We start from the raw sequence: 12,036 nt of genomic DNA on the forward strand, positions 1-12,036 counted from the left end.
GTTGTCCGCATCTGCCTCCTACCACAGGTTAACCCCCTCTCCAGCTTTTACAAGGTCTCATCTCTCCCTGGGTGTCTATGTTCACAAAGAATCTAAAACCAAAGCATATTTGTTTCACTTCATAAGGGGAATTATGATTTCAGCACAGATCAAGAAGCAACTGGTCACCTTGGATGATGACTGCAGCAATGTATTGGTTCACTTTATCCACAAAACTGAATGATCTGGGCTCACACTGGTGGTGCAATTGGTTAAAGCACAGCATTATGGGCCCTCCTTGGTGGTGCAACGGGTTAGAATGCAGCACTGCTTTAGCATGCTAAATGCAGCCACATTAGCGTGAGTTCTATCCCCGGCCCCGGAGGTGATCCACATGGTGCAGCAGACCTCTCCTGACCCGTCTGCTGCTCCCCTCAGCAGTGTACTTCATTGATCTGCTGTTCTGCTCCCCACTCTGTCTCTGGTGAAGCCTCTCACTGCCCCTGCACCTCTGGCCTGTACCCCAGTTCTGAGTGCATAAATAAATCTTTGAAAACAAACACACAGCACTATGAAGCTATCACAGCCTCTGTATCATGAGTTCAATACCCAGTCATGGAGGTGACCCACGTGGCACAGCAGATCTTTCCTAATCTGACTGCTGCTTCCCTCAGCAGTGGATTTCAGTACGTCTGCCTATCCTGCTCCCCATTCTGTCTTTGATGAATCCTCTCACCCCCTGGCACCTCTAGCCTATACCCCAGTTCTGTGTGCATAAATAAATAAACCTTAAAAAACCAAACAAACAAAAAAACTGAGGTTAAAGCACAGCACTGAGAAGCTAAAGCCACTTCAGCATGAGTTTGATCCCCGCCCACCCTGCAGGTGACCACATGGCGTGGCAGACCTCTCCTGACCCACCTGCTGCTCCCCTCAGCAGTGGACTTCATCGATCTGCCTGTTCTGTTCCCCACTGTCTCTGGTGAATCCTCTCACGGCCCCTGCACCTCTGGCCTGTACCCCAGTTCTGTATGCACAAATAAATAAATCTTAAACAAACAAACAACAAACAAACAAAACAACTGGCTTCCAGGAGCCAGAATCCAATGTTGTGCCTGAGAAAAATGATAAACTATGAAATGTCCTTTACTCCAGAGTCCAATGAATTCTTTTTAAGAATTCTTGCTTTCTTTATGGGTGGAGGTGAGGAGGTTAAAGCGGATAGTAGCAAGTAAGGCAACAGATAAACAGGGGGGCAGCTCTCACAGCACCTGGTGAAATACTTTCACTGTATTTTGGCTTTTTAAAATGGAGATATTATCCTGACTTTATGTGCACAATGATTCAATATTACATTGCAAGATGATCACTCAATAAGTATACATAATACCACATCAGTTACCTTTTTTTTTTTTTTGCCATTTGTACACATTTTCTACTACCTGTTTATTTCACGGCATGCCTTTCAGTGGTATTGGTTTCACAGGCATTTTAATTCTCATACATTTAATGGCAAATAATATAATATGCCACGTTTTACCACACTGCATTTTTCCCAAGTTTAGGAAAAAAGCAGGTTTTCATATGTTTAAGAATTACTGCATTTCCCTTTGAATAATGCTTTGTTTTGTTTCTGTTTCTTTATTTTATTCTTGCAAAGACCTATACTGGAAATACTTGCCTATATTAACGCAAGCATCTTTTTAGTTGCGAACTGACATTCACTCTGACTTTAAACGCTTGAAATTAACTACAGTCATTACTTAATTGCTGAGAACTATAGTGAGTTCTCACAGCTGTTGATAGGTTCTTGGAAGCTGCGACTCTAAGTGCAACAATTTAAAAGAAACCAATTTTCCTATAGGCTAACTGAAAGAAACAAGAGTAAAGTTCCTACAGTGTATTTCTGGTCACACACACACAAAAACATTACCAAACTTCTAAATGAAGATCCAAAATCCTCTAATATTAAGCAATACTTTGTAGTCGATAAACAATACTTCGTAGCCGATACTTCGTATCTGTCATCTTCCAGCCTGTCTATTCCATTTTGGCGCCTCCTTTGGGAGAGGGGAGCGGGGCAGGAAGTCACCCTAAACAAGGTCCTTCCATTGTAGCACAAATGCACACATCACACACACACACACACACTCTCGGATTGGGACAATCTCTCTGGCAGGTGGAAGGAAATCTGAAGCCTGACAGAAAGCCCATCCAAGACACTCCACACAGACAGTGGCCCTGATTGGGAATACATTTATTTTTCCTTCTCATCAACATGAGAAACAACGGACACTGGATGAAACAACGGGACTGTTGTATGCCTGGGCTTTGCAATCGGGCTCATGACTCCTTTGCTGTCACCCTTTCTTATAAAATTCAGGCTAAGGCAGAAACAGAAAAGTGGACCAGCAGATACCTGAATTTCTGCTAGGACTATGACCATCTTACCTTGCCTAATTCACCTTACTTATTATTATTATTATTTTGAGATATACTTATTTATACATGCAGGAGCTGGTGCACAGGCCAGAGGTACAGGAGGTAAGAGGATTCACCAGAGACAGAGTGGGGAGCAGAACAGGACTGACTGGAATACACAGCTGAGGGGAGCAGCGGGCTGGACAGCAGCAATTTGCTGCGCCACATGGATCAGCTCCTTTGCCAGGGATTGAACTCGTGCAGCAGTGGTTGCAGATAGCTTCAAAGTGCTGCGCTTTAATCTGCTGCACCAGATTAGGATGGCCCTTTCTCTGACTTTCTTCACTAGCACAAAGCCTCTAGGTCTGTCCCTGTTGTTGAAGACATCTCGCTTTCCTGCCTTTTTTTTTTTTTTTTAAGATTTATTTATTTGTGCATAGAGAACTGGGGTACAGGCCAGAGATCCAGGGGTGGTGAGATGATTCACCAGAGACAGAGTGGGGAGCAGAACGGGCAGATCGATGAAGTGCACTGCTGAGGGGAGCAGCGGGCGGGTCAGGAGAGGCCTGCTGTGCCATGAGGGTCAGCTCCCTGGTTGGGGATGGATCCAACGTGGGGTAGCTTCACAGTGCTGAGACTTAACCCCTTGTGCCGTGAGGGAGACCCCTCAATTCACTTTAACTTTCTTTTGAGCCAGAAGCTGGTGTACTATTGTTGCACGAGAGATGCTGTCCCATGGGTCACTATAACAAACACACCAAACGCCCAATGTATATATGAGGGTGAAGGGTGAAAACGGGCAATTATTCCTCTCAGGGCACCCGTCAATAAAACACATCTTCCATGTTTGAGATTTCTCAAGTCTGTGCCACATAATGTTCGCAAAGACACGACTGTAAATTCTGTTTGCTCTGATAAATATTCATATTTGATATTTGTCCTTTTGTGTACAGGGAGTTTAATGCTTTAGAGACGAGCAGAAAAAGCTGCGAGAGCCCACTTATTCATCATCATCACCCTCTTCATCGTCTCCCCCTTCCTCATCCTACTCTTCTTTGGCTTGCTTTTTTCAGCCTTGACCATCAAAGGGAGCTTGAGGAACTATTTGACTGTTTCAAGTTTTCCTTTAGCTCTAAATGCAGCAATATGTTCCTATTTTCCTTCAGCTTAGCAGCTGCTTGTCACCTGAGCAGGGTTAGCCCACAACTCTCCCGGTTTCTCTGGGACATCACTAAGGACCTGCCAGGGTGGTTTCCTGTGATTCTTGGCTGATCTCAGAACAAACAAAAGGACGGAGGCAGCCTCTTGGGTGCATTAGGATCCCTGAATTTCTTCATTTCCCCTTTAGAGGAGATATGTTTTCATTTCCCTGTATCTGCTCATTTGACAGATTCATTCATTCACTCATTTGTTTGCTACACAAACGCTATCTGACAGAGCAGGGCTCTTTGCAGCATGGAGGGAGCAGCATCAGGTTTTGTCTGTCTCCCCTCTTCCTGCAGCCCTAGGTTTTGCTTTATATATGTGTGTGTGTGTGTGTGTGTGTATATAGTTTTTATACCTTTCTTCATTTTGTACTTTTTTCATCTCAACTGTAATTCCTGTAGACTTCCCACCACCACTTCACCCATGTGCCATCACCATAGTCCTGTGTGCTCTTCCCGCCCCAGTTTTGATCCTGTTCCCCTCTCCTCTCCCATAGAACGTCTCTGGTTTATAGTTGTTAGTTGATGTTCATTTTAAATTTATTACAATTACTTTTTTTTTCCTGATTCCTTACCCTCCTGCTACACAAAAAACATTAATTCAAAAGGATACCTGCACCCTTATGTTTATTGCTGCACTATTTACAATAGGGATGATATGGAATCAACCCAAATGCCCAAAAATAGATGACTGGATCAAGAAGATGTGGTATATACACAATGGAATATTACTCAGCAATCAAAAAAGATAAACTCATGCCATATGCAGCAACATGGATGGGGCTGGAAGGGATCATGCTTAGTGAAAGAAGCCAGAAGGAAAAGAAAAATACCAGATGGTTTGCTCATTGATTTTATAAGAGTCATCAAACACACAAACTTTTTACCGAAACTCTTATTAGCTTCTAGGATCTGGGCTACCTTCCACACTGCAATGAGCCTCCTAATGTCTCTGAGAATGGATCCAGACATGAGACTTCTCATAGGACACCCATGGGGTTCAATTAGCACCTGTCCTCAGATGCACCCCACATACTTCCCCTGTCCTTACTTTTTCACTCTTCAATTCCATTTCTGGTGTCTACAATGTACATAGACTTGATGTTTGACTGCTATCTCAAACGAACATGTACACATCAGGTTTTATTACCTCTCCCTGCAAAGTCGTCTCTATTAGCTACCTTCTGATAAGCAGGAGCACATAAATGCCCCCCAACCTCCCAGTTTCTCAGTTTTACCTTCAGTAGCCTCCATTCTCTATCCACTGTCCCTCCCTCAAGTCATCTAGTAAATTCTTAGAATTCTTCTTGCACCATTTCCATTTCTTCAAATCCAAACTTTCACTACTATTTCCTCAGCCAAAGAACTAGTGCAGTGATAAACTAGCTCAAAGCAAAATATGATAATATACTCAAAGAAAAAGTAAACAGGAAAACATTCTTGGGGTATCCTGAACAGCCTAAAACACACTAGGGATAGTCACTGCCAGATGACTCATAGAGCATGTAAGAAATGCTTCAAGCTGGAATTATAGGAGCACTTAATAGTTTTTCTATCTACTTAACCCAGTAGTTGCTTTTCTACTCTATTCTCTGCAGGCTCATTAGAAAAGGATGAAGAAAATGAGACAAGGCAATTTTAACAATAGTATTTCAAGTATCTCCATCATAAGGCTTATCTGCAGTCTAGTATAGTATACCAGCAGGAAACTTTGCCCTTGGGTTATCGTCAAGATTTTCAATTCTTCATTTTTTTATCCCTCATTTGCATTAACATATTTTCCCACCCCCTTGAGATGAATTTATGAATAACTATCAGTTACTGGACATGAGTCTTGTTGGTTGATTCACCGACGACTAGCACTGAATTCAATGACGTTGTGGAAAATTCAAGTTGTTCACTGAACTTATTGTTCTATGCAAGGGCTTGTACAAAGAACAACAAGTTCAGGCCCCATTTTTCTCCCCAAGCTAATCATACCCAGGTAAGACAATGCATCTGCTGAGAGAAAGTGTCTCTTTCTAATATGCACAAGGGTGCCATATGGGACATCTGTGAAACTGCAACTTGGGATCCACATAGAGGTGCAGTGGGAACCGAGGAATGAGTAACTCAGAGCTTTGGGAAGGAATCTGAAGGCTACCCTTGATGGAGAAAGCCACAGTCAAGCCACAGCAAGGGAACTTAGGAAATCCCTTGGGCAAGAATGAGGTTAAGAGCTAGTATGAACCCCTCCAATGCCAATTAAAAAACTCCCGATATTCTTTCCTATGGATAAGCTCTCCTCAGAGATGATTCTTGAAGTAACTTGTTTCTGGAAGTAACTTAAACGGACCCTCCATCAGAGGGCATAAGGACTTTAGCCAAACACCTCAGAGGAGAGCTAGTGATAGAATAGCATAATGGGGGGAAGAGCATATTTTTGAGGCTATATAAAAAAATTTATTTTAAGTTCTTAACATTGTGTTCAATCGGGGCCTTCCTGGTGGCACAAGGAGTTGAGTCTCAGCACGATGAATCTCTCAGCAGCCACTGCAGCACAGGTTTTGATCCCTGGCCAGGGAACTGACCCACACGGCATAGCAGACCTCCCCTGCCTCACCTGCTGGTCCCCTCAGCAGTGGATTTCTATCATTCCATTTGTTCTGCTCCCTACTCTGTCTCTTGTGAGTCCTCTTAACCCCCACACCTCTGGCCTACACCTCAGCTCTTGTATGCAAAAATGAATAAATCTTAAAAAAAAAAATCATTGTGTTAATCCACAGTAGGAAATCCATAGTACGAATACTGATACAGAGAAAAATCACAAAGAGAGGGAGGGAGGAAGCAAACTTTCATTTATCAGAACACTGATTCTACACAGGAACGTTACACGCATTGTCAATTTTGAAAAAACCCCCGTGAGGTAAGTCTCATTAATCCCATCTGTCAGATGAGGAAACTGAAGTTTAGAAAAGGTAGTGCTCTGCCTGGGGTCAAACAGCTAGTGAGTTCCGTGGCCGTTTCAACCCCAGGTCTAACTACAAAGGCCATATTCTTTGAATTAGACCATGTAGTTTATTAAAAGGCGAACAATACTCCTGATAAGAAAAAGTTAAAGGAAGTTCTATAACTCATGCTTGACAAAAAAGGCTGAACAGTGATATAATGTGTTTGAAGTACTGTCTAGGAAGGATGAACCTAAAAGATGGTAACCAGCTGTTCCGAACTTGTTCTGAAAAAATAAGAATAGGAAATGGGTTTCAACTGCAACATGAAGGAAAGCTTCCTTAGCAGAAGGGTTACATGCACTGGAGTCAGTGGCTGAAGAATACTGTGGAATTTTCTTCCTGTGCAGAAGTCAAGACAGCTGACCCCCGTGAGGGGATAAAAAGTGGAGTTTGTTTAAAGTGAAGGAAACCACTGAAGGAGTTGACCAGAGAGAAAGAAGAGCAGGCAGACAGGCATACTACCAAATGTCAGGAGTGGCAGAAGGCATGGGGTGACAGAAGAAATGTTGGATGGGGAGAGGAACAGATTAATTATTATAATAGTTTATAACAATTATTATAAACTTATAAACTATTATAATAATTAATGACAAACACTTTTGTCTTAATAGGTTTAGGGTAATTATCTTCATGGAACAAAGACATACAGCATCTCCTTCTCTGAAGGTATTTTTGAGCAATATAGATTTTAATCTGAATGGAAAAGTTTGTGTGGTCCTGCCTCTGAGCAGGAAGATGTAACAACCATTCCAGAGGTTATTGTAAATCTCAAAGCAGCTTCTATTTAGCTTACATTTATGGAGATTTAACAGTGGTCTTGTTTAAAAAGATTTAAAGCCTCATTTCACTTTCCTGTTGCCTTAGTTATTAGGCATTGTCATCTTATGACAACTTACACTTGAGAATTACAGAAACTGTGAAGACAGTTGAAGAAAACTGGCAATTCAGAGCATAGAACAATAAGCACCCTTATTCTCTCCCCACCTCCCAAGATCTAGGATAGGCATGTGCATGTCTTTCTACAAACTGACATGTTGAAGAGGCTAGTTTTCTAGACAATGGGAAGCAATGTTTAAAATATTTTTGTTTTTTTGTTGATGAGGTCAGCTATGAAGGCTGGTAGTTAGTATGCTTTTCTTCATTTGTTTATTTGCTCACATTTGAAACAAATGAAGTCACAATATCCTGTCTGTATTGCAACACTGGAAAATTTTAACATATGGTACCCTATGGAGAAATAAATAATCAAAATATTTTTTAAAAATCAAGTTCACTTTGCTATTTAAAAATGTTTCATTCTGTAGTTTACCAAAATCATGTGCACACATTTAAAGAAATTTTCAAATCTTCATTTACATTTACCATTCTGGGCAATGTGATAATGATAGTAACAATTGTATACTTAGGGACTGTAAAGGGAACTTAAACAGAAAACTGAAGGGGAGAAAGTATAGGTATAGCTATAAAATAAAGAAGCTACGATTGTCTGTATCAGGCACCACCAGTCTGAAGTCTGGATTTAAACACTGATCTGTGAATAATGAACTTTATGTAAGTGTGTATCCAGACACAGACAAAGGAGAATTTAGTATGAAGATGACACCATGATAGTCTTCCTTCCTGTTGGGCCAGCCTTGTAAAATATTTATAAACAGGAAATTGCTGATACATATATAGCTAAATGTGATGGACTCAAATCTTGAAAATTCAACAGTACTGAACCTTCACAGTGGTAGGTTATTATTTTTACACACATGGCCTGGTCTTTACAGGAGAGGGGTGAGGCTACAGTGTAAGGGACCCCATCATTACAAGTGAGACAGGAAGATGGGAAGGAGCCTCTAAAAGTTTAATGTGATTGGGATTCAAATGAGCAAGTACTCGCTGGGAGGCTTTAGGGATAAGTCATGTTAGTAGATTCCACCATGCTCAGGGAATAGGAGAAACTGACAGCTTAGAGCATATGACCCAGCCCAGCTTCCTGTACCCTAATCTTGCTGTCATCACAAAGCTTTTCTTGGGGCCCTGCCAAGCAATGTGCCAGCAGAGAAGTTGCTCTGTTGAACAGAGGATGTGGATGCTAAATGCCCCGTCACCTGCTTCCGGGCAAGAATGAAGGCATATTAAGGTCTTTAGAGACCCGATCCTCCCAACAAACAGCCTCCATTATTAAGTTATCTTTTTATCTAAAATTAACTTTAAAGTCAAGTGATAGTGATAACATGTCTGCTAACCCAATCTTTGAATATTTGGTTTTCTAGCAACAAAAATCAGTTCTTTCTCAGACCCAGCACTGCAACCAGTAGCTGTTTCTAAATTTGCTTGGGTATTAGGCTTGCTAAACAAGTTAGCAGAGTGTTCTAACTGATTTGACTATACAGAGTCTTACTGAAATAAGCAATTGAGTTCCTATTAGAAATATGTCTGTTTTAAGGACGAGGAAATGTCATACTTCTGAAGCCTTAATGCTATTACTCATGAGGACTGCACTCATCTCTGCAGTCTTCAGGGCTCCCAAGCTGAAAGGAATAAACTTGCAGAGGATGGAGTCAAGAAAAGGCTAACATCAGGTCTTAACTACTGACACTAATTGCCACTTAGTCTATACAGTTCAAAAACTTAAGAGCTGAATATGGACCTTTGAATCCAGGCAACCCATGAAACAAAGGGTACTTAGCCTTTTTTTAAGGAGAAGGGAAACAAGTAAGAAACGAAAAGAAAACCAGAGAGGTGTGCATTTCAGTTTAAGTTGGACAGCGCTCCAAGAACTAATAAGGAGCTATTTCAAAAAGGAAAAAAGGAGGAAACTGTAAAAAGGGGTTTGGGATTCAGTACCCAGTATCTGAAGATATCTGTGGAAAATCAGGGACCACAGAAGTGAGGCAGACAGAATTGTACCAGAGGGAAAAGAGCAAAGCTTTATGTAAAATTGTTAACTCTAGGTACTCATGGACGAAAGCTATCTATACACCTTATACAATGATTTGTAAAAGTAGAACAATAGTGCATAATTTATGGGAGTGAGAACTGAACAAGATGCAACAATTTTAAAGAGATAAAGGTTTAACAGAGGGCCTCAGTGAGAAGTAACTATTGTTCACAATTTTAATTCTGGAGAAATATTAAAAAGACTCAAAGTGTATTCCTGGTGATGGGGATCTCTTGAGAGGAATGGTAAGACAATGAGTGAATGAAAGATTGAGCAGAGACCCCTTTTTCCTGCTGGGAGCTGGGAAAGGAACATTCTTCCTACTATGATGTCCCATGAATAATTGCTCAGGAGAGGCTGTGGCCTGAGCGTGGCTGACTAGCCTGAGTCATGTAGTATGTAAAGAGGGGCTAAGAGCTGTGGGCAGGAGTCCACTTTTGCTTTTTGGTCTTCCCTGCTTCTCTGTCTTTCTATCTCCTTCTCTTTTCAGTAGAACCTACTCTTCACTTCTATCTACCTCTTTTTTTTTTTGTCCTAGTGAAAGTGTTAATCAATCTCCCATCCAAGGACCACATGGCATGGGTCAAGTGGGCTGGCCACAAGGAAGCAAGGAAGCCAGGCTGTCATTTGAGAGAACTGAATCACTGAGGTTGGAATGTACGCAGAAGACGAGCGCTTTCCACTTGAGCGTCTGGGTTGGCATGTGTGTCTGCCACATGCTGATAGTGTAACCTCTTGGTCCCATCACCGGGGTATAAAACTGTGTTCAATGGATTTACAAACATGAAGTTTACGTCTGCACAGTTCTGTCCATGGATGTTCTATTCTAAATTTATGTCTATAAAGGCAAAAAAAAAAAAAAAAGCATGACATCAGGCTTGAAGCAGGATGAGTTAGTTATTAATTTAGGTTAAATGCCCCTATTTACCACATTTTGGGGGTCTATTTCTTTTTTTTTTTTTTAAGATTTATTTATTTGTGCATACAGAACTGGGGTACAGGACAGAGATGTGGAGGGTGAGAGGACTCACCAGAGACAGAGCGGGATACAGAACAGGCAGATCAACAAAGTACACTGCTGAGGGGAGCAGCGGGCGGGCCAGGAGAGGTCTGCCACGCCATGTGGTCTCCTCCGGGGCAGGCGGGAATCGAACTCATGCGGAAGTGGCTTTAGCTTCTCAGTGCTGTGCTTTAACCCGCTGCGCCACCAGGGAGGGCCGGGGGGGTCTATTTCTAAATAGACATATTCAAATCATGGCATCTCTGCCCATATCACCATAGTTAGTAAGCACTAAGTAGATGGTTTTCATTCTCAAGTTAGTCCGAGAGAATAACAGGACTTTTTAAGTTGTCTCCCACATGATTGCAAAATTCAAAATATGCCTATAAAAAGATTAAACAGAAAATAAAGATGCTAAGTATCCCATATTACAGAAACAACACAAAGTTAAAAAAAAAAAAAACCCATAGTTTAAATTTCCTGCCTGTAAGGCATGCTACACCTTACATCCTCTTAAATTCCACAGGTAATATAATTTATATTAAATGGGACAGGTCCCAGCAAAAATTTGTACTGGCGCCAGGCAAAACTATTACTTTGATGTGCTCTTTTGAAATTACTGAGGCTCTCAGGTACAGGGTTTACACGCAGACAAACAAGATTTAGATGTACTGTCTGTTATTAAAATTATTAGATTGCTAGCACGTAGTTATTGACTATCTGTCCAAACAAAGCTAATCTACACACTTGTTTTTTTAATGAACCAACAGTTAAAAAGTCAGAAAAAATAAAGTCAGACAGTCGAATAGCTTGCTAAGCTACAGTTTCCTAGAGAAAAAAGCAAAACAAATCCTTTGCCAGCGGATGTGTTCAGAACTAAACCTTTTAAAGATGATGGCAGGATATATGTTGTAAAGGCAATTACATTGGAATTCAGGTGGGGCCAAAGTACATCAAGATTATAGTTCTGTAACAAAAAGTCTTTTGCTGCAGTTTGACCACGTTGCAGGAAGTCCACAGCCTTCATAGGAGTCGGGTTCCAAAAATCTGTTTGCGAATTGAATATCTGGAAAGCAGAAGAAACTTTCTCATTGAAATTATGGTATAAAAACTGGAGATTTCTGTAGTCTCCAAGAGATGCCAGTAAGTTGCTAAAGATGAAAGTCCCTTCAAGGAAAGGACAGAGGTACTATCAAGTAATTACAATCCAGTGACCGTGTGCTGTGCTGTGGGAGAGAGGCTGCAGAGAAAAGAGCCAGAGAGACCGAACTCCCAGTAATAACCAGGCCCAGAATTACCTTACTTTGAGAATTCAAAGAAGGAAAGACTAGAGGGAAAGACATAGAAAACAAGAAGGGAAACGGGAGAAGACAAATGAAAAGAATTTAAGGATGCAAATAATGTGGTGAAGACACTGCTATGAATAAGAAAGAAAGTGCACAGGAAAGACAAACAGAAGCGCAGGGCTATAATGCATGCCAGGGGCTGCCAGCTGGGGGAATAGCCCACAGG

The 12,036-nt window shown here is 41.4% G+C and overlaps 1 protein-coding gene across 1 annotated transcript in view; it reads right to left on the bottom strand.

Annotated features, from left to right (window-relative positions):
• Positions 1 to 12,036, bottom strand: part of HMGA2 (high mobility group AT-hook 2) — a 126,196-nt gene that overhangs the window by 40,198 nt on the left and 73,962 nt on the right. The gene's annotated exons all lie outside the window — the stretch shown is intronic.

The sequence above is a fragment of the Condylura cristata genome, unplaced genomic scaffold (genome assembly GCF_000260355.1).
Source record: "Condylura cristata isolate star-nosed mole 26May11 unplaced genomic scaffold, ConCri1.0 scaffold00004, whole genome shotgun sequence".
Classification (NCBI taxonomy): domain Eukaryota; kingdom Metazoa; phylum Chordata; class Mammalia; order Eulipotyphla; family Talpidae; genus Condylura; species Condylura cristata.